This window comes from Coregonus clupeaformis, chromosome 1 (assembly GCF_020615455.1).
Source record: "Coregonus clupeaformis isolate EN_2021a chromosome 1, ASM2061545v1, whole genome shotgun sequence".
NCBI lineage: Eukaryota > Metazoa > Chordata > Actinopteri > Salmoniformes > Salmonidae > Coregonus > Coregonus clupeaformis.
This window is the reverse complement of record NC_059192.1, coordinates 49,453,300-49,466,393: the sequence shown is the minus strand read 5'-3', so window position 1 is coordinate 49,466,393 and position 13,094 is coordinate 49,453,300. Positions and strand designations below refer to the sequence as shown.

Here is a 13,094-nt window from a genome sequence, read left to right as displayed (position 1 = left end):
AAACCTCCAAAACACAAGAGGAGGATAATACGCGGAGTGCATAATAAACAGGATGATCAATGCCAACCATACACACAGGACACGCGGACAATAACACATAAAGGCAAACATAAAACAAGGGAACTTATATGTAACTGTGACGTCACGAGAGGCTACACAGCTTTCAGCGGGATTGCTCAAGTAGTGCAAGGAGACCAGGTTCAATCAAAACAAGGATTTTATTGAAGGTCTTGGGAAACTAACGAAAGTATAACACAATTCTGTTCTCTTGTGGCTCTTTAAGGGTTAACAGTTCAGGGATGTCTCTTCCACATCCAACATCATAACTCTCACTCGCTCAAATAACTTTTCCCCAGTCTTACTGTATTCCACGTTGCAGCTAGTGGCCAACCCAGCAAAACGTCCTTCCAAATGTCCCACACGTATTTCCACCGGTGCATATATCCAAAGGTGAGTATTTCCCCAAAGGTAAGTATCTCCAAATCCTTATATTCCTCATGGAAGTGGACGTGCAGCACTCTTGTCCTCCAGAGAGCCCAGCTTGGAGACTGTGTCTCTTCCCTTCCCAAACCTTCAGCTCATCAGCTCCTCATTTGTTTCAGCTGCGTGGGAAGATTGGCCATAGAGGGGTGGAGTTCCCGACCATACCAGCAGATGGAGCCATAGCTGTCTGGGTTTGCAGCCACCTCAGGGGATGTACGTCCCTCCAGGACACAGCCTCTCGTGACATCACATCCCCCTCCTCGGGACCGACGTCCTCGTCGGGTAAAGGCAGCGAAGAAGGCATCACGCCGGGAGAGGGCGTCCGCATTGCCGTGGTGCTTGCCAGACTGCTCTCTCTTCAACTCCTCCAACTCTAGGACCAGGGACTCAGCCTCCTGTTGTCTCTCCTTGAGTTTCTTACTGAACGCATCAGCCTTGGTTTTAGCAGAGTTTGGCTTCTGTTGAGCAGCTTTCAGTTCCTTCTCTCTCTCTGCCTCCGCATTCTTCATCTTGTTCTCCAACACCTTGTACTTCTCCTCTGCCTTCTTCTGGACCTCCTTACTACTGCGCAGGGTCTCCTCACACTCCTCGATGGTCCTGCGCAGCCTCTCCAGCTCCTCCTGTTGCTTAGGGAAGGAGCTCTGTTGGAGTTTAACCTGGAGGATATCTAACTCTTCTGTCTTCATGTCTAACTGTTGCTTTAACAAACGATACCTCTCAGCGGTCCCCTTCAGACCAGACAGTTCTTTGTCCAGATTCTGTAGCTCCGTCTCTGTGTCGGTCTGGGCACCTGCCATCCCTATCAGAGCCCGGGCGGGAGTGAGTAACTCGGAGGATTGCACCGGAGCCTTCCCAGGATGAGTCTTGCCTCTCCGTTTCCGAGGTACTCGGGTTATCCTCTCCTGAGACTCTCTCCAGAGTGGGTAAAAGGCTGGGCAGTCTCGTCCAATTAGGACAGGGACGGGGAGGGGAATCAACCACCCCGCCGTCGTGTGTATGGTTCCCCGTGTGCTGGTCATTGTAAGTTCAGTAATGGGGTATTCTCTGGTGTCCCCATGGACACAGGAAACTGGGAGGACTTTCCCGGGGGTCAGACACGTTGGGCCCACCAAATCCTTACGCACCAGGGTGGCCCGGCTACCAGAATCCAGTAAGGCCTCCACATCATGGTGATTCACAGTTACCGGGCAGGTGGGGGTCGATCTGGGCCGCCATCTACGACTCCCAAGAGCGAGGCAAAACGGTGTGTGGGTGCTGAGCTGGAGGACTCCGCAGTGGGCATAGGTTCATCGGCTGGTTTCCCACACTGCCAGGAGATATGTCCCATCTCCCCACACCGGTAACACTGTCGAGTTTCCCCCTCCTGGTGTACTCTTCTTGGACCCGCCTGGTTTCTGGCTCCCCCTGGAGCCGGGATAAGTCCTGACGTGGCTGGGTTCGAGACCTTGGGGTCCTTTGGACGGGTTCTTCCCATTTGTGGTGGGGCCGCACTCCTGGGGTCTTTTCGGGGAAGCATTCAGCATCTCCGCTGTGGCCTGGTACTTTTCCACAGCTTCCACGGTCAGATCAGCCGTGGTCAAGGCCTGTTGACTGATGAACCGTTTTGCCTCATAAGGCAGGGCGCGTAGGTAACGATCCACCACAACGGCCTCCACCACCGCCGCTGCTGTATTCCTCTGCGGATCCAGCCATTTCCTTGCGATTCGGACAAGTTCATGCATCTGCGCCCGAGGAGGTTGGTCTGGTTGGAAGGTCCAGCTGTGAAAGCGCTGGGCCATACCAAACTTTGTGAGTCCATCTCTGCTGAGGATCTCAGACTTCCGGGGCATCATAGTCAGTAACCTGGTCAGGGCCCAGGTCCCGGACAGCATTCAGCGCTTCCCCGGTTAGAAAGGGGGGCTAACAGACCAACCCACTGTTGCTTGGGCCAGGCTTCCCTAGTGGCCGTGGCCTCAAATGCATGCAGGTATGCCTCAATGTCATCGGTAGCTCCCATCTTAGATATAAAGTCACTTGCCTTTATTGGGCGGGTATTTTGGACCACCCTCTGTCTCTGCAACTGCAATTCCTCTGCCTTCAGAAGGTTGGCTTTCTTTTGCTCCTCCAAGAGAGCCACGTTTGCTTGCATCTGGGCTTGCTGGCCAGCAACAAGGGCTTTCAATATGTCCTCCATTTCAGTCGGCGGGGAGCCTACGGCCAACTTGGAAAACTGGGTGATCAAACCTTCGGTATCCTCCTCTGACATGCACTATTAACGCTTGGGCGTGCCCGTATTCTCCACCATCTGTGACGTCACGAGAGGCTACACAGCTTTCAGCGGGATTGCTCAAGTAGTGCAAGGAGACCAGGTTCAATCAAAACAAGGATTTTATTGAAGGTCTTGGGGAAACTAACGAAAGTATAACACAATTCTGTTCTCTTGTGGCTCTTTAAGGGTTAACAGTTCAGGGATGTCTCTTCCACATCCAACATCATAACTCTCACTCGCTCAAATAACTTTTCCCCAGTCTTACTGTATTCCACGTTGCAGCTAGTGGCCAACCCAGCAAAACGTCCTTCCAAATGTCCCACACGTATTTCCACCGGTGCATATATCCAAAGGTGAGTATTTCCCCAAAGGTAAGTATCTCCAAATCCTTATATTCCTCATGGAAGTGGACGTGCAGCACTCTTGTCCTCCAGAGAGCCCAGCTTGGAGACTGTGTCTCTTCCCTTCCCAAACCTTCAGCTCATCAGCTCCTCATTTGTTTCAGCTGCGTGGGAAGATTGGCCATAGAGGGGTGGAGTTCCCGACCATACCAGCAGATGGAGCCATAGCTGTCTGGGTTTGCAGCCACCTCAGGGGGATGTAACGTCCCTCCAGGACACAGCCTCTCGTGACATCACAGTAACATAATCAATACAGAATACGAAACAGGTGTACCAACTAGACATTACAAAACAAACATCGAAAACATCGAGCGGTAGTAGCTAGTACTCCGGGGACGACGAACGCCGAAGCCTGCCCGAGCAAGGAGGAGGAGCCGCGCGCCGACCCCGGCCTCGGCAACGGCCAGGAGGACGCGGAGCAGGGCGCGTGGGATGACTCCGGTGGAACTCCGTCAGGAGGGAGGGATCTAAAATGTCCCTCCTAGGCACCCAGCACCGTTCCTCCGGACCGTACCCCTCCCACTCCACGAGATACTGCAGACCCCCCATCCGACGTCTCGAATCCACGATGGACCGGACTGAGTACGCCGGAGCCCCCTCGATGTCCAGTGGGGGCGGAGGAGTCTCCCGTATCTCATTGTCCTGGAGTGGACCAGCTACCACCGGCCTGAGGAGAGACACATGGAACGAGGGGTTAATGTGATAATCATTAGGCAGTTGTAACCTGTAACATACCTCGTTCAATCTCCTCAGGACTTTAAATGGCCCCACAAACCGCCGACCCAGCTTCCGGCAGGGCAGGCGAAGGGGGCAGGTTTCGAGTCGAGCCAGACTCGATCTCCAGGTGCGTACACTGGACCCTCACTGCGGTGGAGATCGGCGCTCGCCTTCTGCCTACGGATAGCCCGCTGCAGATGTACATGCGCAGCGTTCCATGTCTCCTCCGAGCGCCGAAACCACTCATCCACCGCAGGAGCCTCGATCTGGCTCTGATGCCATGGTGCCAGAACCGGCTGATACCCCAACACACACTGGAAAGGGGTCAGATTCGTAGAGGAATGGCGAAGGGAGTTCTGGGCAATCTCTGCCCAGGGGATATACCCCGACCACTCCTCCTGCCGGTCCTGGCAATCTCAGAAACCTACCCACATCCTGGATCACTCTCTCCACCTGCCCACCTGCCCATTACTCTCAGGGATAACCGAGACCCAGAAGCGTTCCATGAACGCCCTCCAGACTATAGAGGTGAATTGGGGACCCCGATCAGACACTATATACTCGGGTACCCCGTAGTGCCGGAAGACGTGGGTAAACAAAGCCTCAGCAGTCTGTAGGGCAGTAGGGAGACCCGGCATTGGGATGAGACGACAGGCCTTAGAGAACCGATCCACAACGACCAGAATAGTGTTATTCCCCTGGGAGGGGGGAAGGTCCGTGACAAAGTCTACCGATAGGTGAGACCACGGCCGTTGTGGAACGGGTAGGGGTTGTAACTTCCCCCTGGGCAGGTGTCTAGGCGCCTTACACTGAGCGCACACCGAGCAGGAGGAGACATAAACCCTCACGTCTTTAGCCAATGTTGGCCACCAGTACTTTTCACTAAGGCAGTGCACTGTCCGGCCAATACCAGGATGTCCAGAGGAGGGTGACATATGAGCCCAATAAATGAGACGATCACGAATCTCGAGCGGAACGTACGTCCGCCCCACTGGACACTCTGGAGGAGTAGGGTCGGTGCAGACGCCCGCTCGATTTCCGCATCGACCTCCCACACCACCGGTGCCACCAGACAAGACTCCGGCAGTATGGGAGTGGGCTCAATGGACCTCTCCTCTGTGTCATATCGCCGGGACAGGGCGTCTGCCTTAACGTTCTGGGACCCTGGGATGTAAGTGAGCTTAAAAACAAACCGGGCCAGAAACATGGCCCACCTAGCCTGACGAGGGTTCAGTCTCCTAGCTGCCCGGATGTACTCCAGGTTCCGATGGTCAGTCAGAATGAGAAAATGGTGTTGAGCCCCCTCAAGCCAATGCCTCCACACCTTTAGGGTTTGAACCACGGTTAGCAGCTCCCTGTCCCCCACGTCATAATTACGTTCCACCGGGCTGAGCTTCTTAGAGTAAAAAGCGCAGGGCCGGAGTTTAGGAGGCGTGCCTGAGCGTTGAGACATTACAGCCCCAATACCGGCCTCTGACGCGTCCACCTCCACCTGGAACGCTAAAGCGGGGTCCGGATGCGCCAGCACCGGAGCCGAGGTGAACAGGTCCTTCAGTTGTCCAAACGCCCTGTCCGCCTCAGCCAACCACTGCAAACGCACCGGGCCCCCCTTCAGCAGGGAGGTGGTGGGAGCTGCTACCTGTCCAAAACCCCGGATAAACCTCCGGTAGTAATTGGCAAAACCCAAAAACCGCTGCACCTCCTTAACCGTGGTTGGAGTCTGCCAATTACGCACGGCTGAAACGCGGTCAATCTCCATCTCCATCCCTGACGCGGACAACCGATGGCCAAGGAAGGAGATGGACTCCTGGAAAAACAGACATTTCTCTGCCTTGACATACAAGTCATGCTCCAACAGCCTACCCAACACTCGACGCACCAGGGCTACATGCTCGGCTCGTGTAGAAGAGTACACTAGAATGTCGTCAATATACACCACTACACCCTGCACATGCAAATCCCGGAAGATCTCGTCCACAAAGGATTGGAAGACTGAAGGAGCATTCATTAACCCGTATGGCATGACGAGATACTCATAGTGACCCGAGGTGGTACTAAATGCTGTCTTCCATTCATCTCCCTCCCTAATGCGCACCAAGTTGTAGGCGCTCCTGAGATCCAGTTTTGTGAAGAAACGCGCTCCGTGTAATGATTCCGTCATACTCGCAATCAGAGGGAGAGGATAACTGTATCTGATTGAGACTACGGTAATCAATACACGGGCGCAACCCTCCATCCTTCTTCTTCACAAAAAAGAAACTCGAGGACGCAGGAGAAGTGGAGGGCCGTATGTATCCCTGTCTCAGAGACTCGGCTATGTATGTCTCCATAGCCGCCGTCTCCTCTTGAGACAGAGGATACACATGACTACGCGGAAGTGCAGCACCTGCCTGGAGGTCTATCGCACAATCCCCCTGTCTATGAGGTGGCAATCGCGTCGCCCTCGTCTTGCTGAACACGAGTGCCAAATCATCATACTCAGGAGGAATGTGCAGTGCGGGCACTTGGTTCGGATTTTCCACCGTGGTCGCCCCTACGGAAACACCTAGACACCGCCCGACACACTGGTCAGACCACTCCTTGAGAGCCCTCTGTTGCCACGAAATGGTGGGGTCATGGGAGATTAACCAAGGAAGTCCCAGCACCACGGGATACACAAGAGAGTCGATCAGATACAACTGAATGATCTCCTCATGACCCCCCTGCGTCTTCATCTTTAGTGGCTCTGTGACCTCCCTAATCAACCCAGATCCCAACGGACGGCTATCTAGGGCATGAATAGGAAAGGGCACATCTACTGGTAGGAGGGGAATCCCTAACTTAACACAAAAATTACGATCAATAAAATTCCCAGCTGCGCCTGAATCGATTAGCGCCTTATGCTGGGAATGAGATGCAACCTGGGGAAATACTACTGGTATACACAGGTGAACAACAGAGAGCTCTGGGTGAGTTGGGCGCCTACTCACCTGGAATGACTCCCCAGTGCGTGACCTGTTGCCTCGATCCCCTGGAGGCCCTCCCCAGCACCGAACCGCAGTGTGTCCTCTACGGCCACAGTTGGTGCAGAGGACGGCCTCCCTCCGGGATCTCTCTCCTCCTCTCTTAGCGCCAGCACCCCGAGCTCCATAGGGCTCGGCTCGGAGGTGCTGGGGGATGGAATGGACGGCCCCAACTCCGGACGTCCGCGGGTAGCCAGCAGGGTATCCAGACGGATCGACATGTCCACCAACTGATCGAAGTTTAGATTGGTGTCCCTGCAGGCCAACTCTCGTCGAACGTCCTCTCGCAGGCTGCACCGATAGTGGTCGATGAGGGCCCTCTCATTCCACCCCGCATCCGCCGCTAGAGTCCGGAAGTCCAGGGCGAACTCTTGTGCGCTCCTCTTCCCCTGTCGGAGGTGGAACAGACGCTCCCCCGCCGCTTTACCCTCTGGGGGATGATTGAAAACAGCCCTGAAGCGGCGGGAGAACTCCGCGTAGCTGATAGTGGCGGCATCTATTCCCCTCCATTCGGCATTGGCCCACTCCAACGCCTTGCCGGATAGACAGGAGATGAGGACGGAAACGCTCTCGTATCCCGAGGGCGCCGGGTGTATGGTTGCCAGGTAGAGTTGCACTTGAAGTAGGAACCCCTGACACCCGGCTGCGGTGCCATCATATGCCCTCGGGAGCGAGAGCCAAATCCCACTGGACTCCGGAGATGGTACGATGGGGCTGGCCGATGGTGGTGGTAATGTAGGAGGAGGTGTGGGCAAGCCTCCTCTTTCCCATCGGCGCAGGGTGTCCATCACGTCTTGCATGGCGGAGCCGAGTCTATGGATCATGGCGTCCTGGCTGCTGACCCGATCCTCCAGTGACTCGGTCACCGCCGCTGCTCCTGCTGACTCCATGGGGGTGTGTTATTCTGTCAAAAATGCTGAAGTGTATGCAGCGGTGAAGTCAGGCGCAGGACACAGAAGATCAGTAACGACTGCTTTACTTTCCAAAAAATACGCACAAAACAAAACCTCCAAAACACAAGAGGAGGATAATACGCGGAGTGCGTAATAAACAGGATGATCAATGCCAACCATACATACAGGACACGCGGACAATAACACACAAAGGCAAACATAAAACAAGAGAACTTATATGTAACATAATCAATACAGAATACGAAACAGGTGTACCAACTAGACATTACGAAACAAACATCGAAAACATCGAGCGGTAGTAGCTAGTACTCCAGGGACGACGAACACCGAAGCCTGCCCGAGCAAGGAGGAGGAGCAGCCTCGGCGGCATCCGTGACACTCAAACTCCCCACGTATCCAGAATCAGACCTGACTTTATGTCTGCTTGGTTTTTGTGGTGGGCTTATGTCTCTCCCAGGTACAATGCTTTCATCACCAATACCTCCTGTACTGAAGCTCACTGTGTTCTGGCAGGGAGTGGTGCCATATTACCATTCATCCAATACATGTTTTATAAGGCCTCCCTTTGTGTTAGCTTACAATGGGGGATTTAATGCCAGTAGCTGTAAACCTATTTCCTTTGATGAAGGTACCCGTCCTAGCGATGTGTCTTGGAGAGACACTCCAAGATGGCGGAGTAGTGCAGTTGTGTTTTTATCGTATGTCTGTAAATGTCTGTAAATAGCCTGTAAATACCCTATTTTTCGTACATATTTCCCTATCAGACTTTTCATCCTTCTACAAGATATACTTTCCTGCAACCCACCTCACTCAATGTGGAACGGATTCTATTATTGACTTACCTTTATCTAGAATCTAGAATCTCCAGTTGAAACTAGCTAGCCAGCTAACTAGCTACTTGCTATTAGCCACAGCTAGCGGTGTTTCACCCAGAACATTGGATTTTTTTCTGCGGGATTAATTTTAATCACTGGACATTGATCACCGGATATTCGGCCAGTCTGCACAGCGCGTTATCGACCCAGAACATATCAGTTTTTCCGCCGGAATCACTGAATCACTGGACCTTTAACTCCGGATTCGTCGCTACCAGCTAGCTACAACAAAACGGACGCTGTGGTCTGGCTAATCATCCTGAGCTAGGCCCATCTCCCGGCTATCTACCTCTCTGTCAACCGGACAGGACCACCTAGTGTTGACACGGAGCCCCGCCGATCCTACACGACTGGTCTGCCGACGAAATCGTCTGATGTGGTTACGACGTTAACCACGAAGATTCCATCCATCTGCTAGCCCTGGCCCGCTAGCACACGCTAGCCGTGGCCTCTTAGTCACTAGTACTTCACCACCGGACCTTATGATAACTCAGCTATACAGCTGATATCTGCTGGACTGTTCCTTTTTACGGTACTACATCCTGTTTATGTTTAGCCTCAGCCCAAACATGGTTAGTTTATTGTTGTTTCGGTTATTTCTAATTGTACTATATCACTGTAGACCCCCCAGCCTAGCTAAACCTGCCTTAGATAGCTCCTTTGCCCCTCCCCCAATACACGCGGAGACCGACTCAATTGATGCCTCCAGCGATGCTATCTCTTTAATTGTTACCCAACGCTTAGGTTTACCTCCACTTTACTCATATCCTTCCATATCCTTGTCTGTACATAATGCCCTGAATCTTTTCAATAACACCCGGAAATCTGCCCCCTTTATTCTATGTACCCAACGCACTAGAAGACCAGTTCTTAAAGCCTTTAGCATGTATCCTTATTCTAGTCCTCCTCTGTTCCTCTGGTGATGTAGAGGCTAACCCAGGCCCTGCAGCCCTCAGTATCACTCCTACTCCCCAGGCGCTATCATTTGATGACTTCTGTAATCGCAAAAGTCTTGGTTTCTTGCACATAAATATCAGAAGTCTACTTCCTAAGTTTGAGTTATTCACTGCGTTAGCACACTCTGCCAACCCTGATGTTCTAGCAGTGTCTGAATCCTGGCTCAGGAAGGCCACCAAAAATTCTGAAATTTCCATCCCCAACTATAACATTTTCCGTCTAGATAGAACTGCCAAAGGGGGTGGAGTTGCAATCTACTGTAGAGATAGCCTGCAGAGCTCTATCATACTGTCCAGGTCTGTGCCCAAACAGTTTGAGCTTCTACTTCTAAAAATCCACCTTTCCAGAAATAAGTCTCTCACTGTTGCCGCTTGCTACAGACCCCCCTCAGCCCCCAGCTGTGCCCTGGACACCATATGTGAATTGATTGCCCCCCATTTATCCTCAGAGTTTGTACTGCTTGGTGACCTAAATTGGGATATGCTTAATACCCCAGCCATCCTACAATCCAAGCTAGATGCCCTCAACCTCACGCAAATTATCAACGAACCTACCAGGTACAACCCTAAATCCGTAAACATGGGTACCCTCATAGATATCATCCTGACTAACATACCCTCTAAATACACCTCAGCTGTCTTCAACCAGGATCTCAGCGATCACTGCCTTATTGCCTGCGTCCGTAACGGGTCCCGCGGTCAAAGCGACCACCCCTCATCACTGTCAAACGCTCCCTAAAACACTTTAGCGAGGAGGCCTTCCTAATTGACCTGGCCCAGGTATCCTGGATGGATATAGATCTCATTCCGTCAGTAGAGGATGCCTGGTTGTTCCTTAAAAGTAATTTCCTCTCAATCTTAAATAAACATGCCCCATTCAAAAAATACAGAACTAAGAACCGATATAGCCCCTGGTTCTCCTCAGACTTGACTGCCCTTGACCAGCACAAAAACATCCTGTGGCGTACAGCATTAGCATCAAATAGCCCCCGCGATATGCAACTTTTCAGGGAAGTTAGGAACCAATATACACAAGCAGTCAGGAAAGCAAAGGCTTACTTTTTCAAACAGAAATTTGCATCCTGTAGCACTAACTCCAAAAAGTTTTGGGACACTGTAAAGTCCATGGAGAATAAGAGCACTTCCTCCCAGCTGCCCACTGCACTGAGGCTAGGAAACACTATCACCACCGATAAATCTACAATAATCGAGAATTTCAACAAGCATTTTGCTACAGCTGGCCATGCTTTCCATCTGGCTACCACTAACCCGGCCACCAACTCTGCACCCTCTGCTGCAACTTGCCCATGCCCCCCGCTTCTCCTTCACACAAATTCAGACAGCTGATGTTTTGAAAGCGCTGCAAAATCTGGACCCCTACAAATCAGCTGGGCTAGACAATCTGGACCCTTTCTTTCTAAAACTAGCCGCCGAAATTGTCGCTACCCCTATTACTAGTCTGTTCAACCTCTTTTTCATAACGTCTGAGATCCCCAGAGATTGGAAAGCTGCCGCGGTCATCCCCCTCTTCAAAGGGGGTGACACTCTAGATCCAAACTGCTACAGACCTATATCCATCCTGCCCTGCCTTTCGAAAGTATTCGAAAGCCAAGTTAACAAACAGATCATCGACCATTTCGAATACCACCGTACCTTCTCCGCTATGCAATCCGGTTTCCGAGCTGGTCACGGGTGCACTTCAGCCACGCTCAAGGTCCTAAACGATATTATAACCGCGATTGATAATAGACAGTACTGTGCAGCCGTCTTCATCGACCTGGCCAAGGCTTTCGACTCTGTCAACCACCGCATTCTTATTGGCAGACTAAATAGCCTTGGTTTCTCAAATGACTGCCTCGCCTGGTTCACCAACTACTTCTCAGATAGAGTTCAGTGTGTCAAATCGGAGGGCCTGTTGTCTGGACCTATGGCAGTCTCTATGGGGGTGCCACAGGGTTCAATTCTTGGGCCGACACTTTTCTCCGTGTATATCAATGATGTCGCTCTTGCTGCTGGTGACTCTCAGATCCACCTCTACGCAGACGACACCATTTTGTATACATCTGGCCCTTCATTGGACACTGTGTTAACAAACCTCCAAACGAGCTTCAATGCCATACAACAATCCTTCAGTAGCCTCCAACTGCTCTTAAACATTAGTAAAACTAAATGCATGCTTTTCAATCGAACGCTGCTGGCACCCGCCCACCCGACTAGAATCACCACTCTCGACGGGTCTGACCTAGAGTATGTGGACAACTACAAATACCTAGGTGTCTGGTTAGACTGTAAACTCAACTTCCAGACTCACATAAAGAATCTCCAATCCAAAGTTAAATCTAGAATCGGCTTCCTATTTCGCAATAAAGCCTCCTTCACTCATGCTGCCAAACATGCCCTCGTAAAACTGACTATCCTACCGATCCTTGACTTCGGCGATGTAATTTACAAAATAGCCTCCAACACTCTACTCAGCAAATTGGATGTAGTCTATCACAGTGCAATCCGTTTTGTCTCCAAAGGCCCATACACTACCCACCACTGTGACCTGTACGCTCTTGTTGGCTGGTCCTCACTACATGTTCGTCGTCAAACCCACTGGCTCCAGGCCATCTATAAATCACTGCTAGGCAAATCCCCGCCTTATCTTAGCTCATTGGTCACCATAGCAGCACCCACCCGTAGTCTGCGCTCCAGCAGGTATATCTCACTGGCCATTCCCAAAGCCAACACCTCCTTTGGCCGCCATTCCTTCCAGTTCTCTGCTGCCAATGACTGGAACGAATTGCAAAAATCTCTGAAGCTGGAGACTCTTATCTCCCTCAATAACTTTAAGCATCAGTTGTCAGAGCACCTTACCGATCACTGCACCTGTACACAGCCCATCTGAAATTAGCCCACCCAACTACCTCATCCCTATATTGTTATTTATTTTGCTCTTTTGCACCCCAGTATCTCTATTTGCACATAATCTCTTGCACATCTAGCATTCCAGTGTTAATACTATTGTAATTATTCTGCACTATAGCCTATTTATTGCCTTACCTCCATAACTTGCTACATTTGCACACACTGTATATATATTTTCTGTTGTATTTCTGACTTTATGTTTTTTACCCCATATGTAACTCTGTGTTGTTTTTATTGCACTACTTTGCTTTATCTTGGCCAGGTCGCAGTTGTAAATGAGAACCTGTTCTCAACTGGCTTACCTGGTTAAATAAAGGTGAAAAAAAAAAAAAAAAAAAGAGACTCTTTATCAGTACAGGGCGACTGTTTATAGGAGGCTAACATGCCTCTCATGGTCTCTCATTGTTATCTTTTCCACTAATATCCTTAGACAAACAACCCCTCAGTTCTGGACCTGCAGTATGATCTGTAGCCTAAAGCAACATGTATATAATGCATCTATGAAGCTTTGAACAAACCTGTTTCAAAATTGGACAGCACACTCTTTGTTTGCACTAAGTGAAGATAGAATCACAGCCTACAAGAGTG

The 13,094-nt window shown here is 51.1% G+C and overlaps 1 protein-coding gene across 1 annotated transcript in view; it reads left to right on the top strand.

Moving 5' to 3' along the window:
• The window catches only part of LOC121569647 (glycogen phosphorylase, brain form), a 39,621-nt gene that overhangs the window by 4,990 nt on the left and 21,537 nt on the right, over positions 1 to 13,094 (top strand). The window lies entirely within an intron of this gene.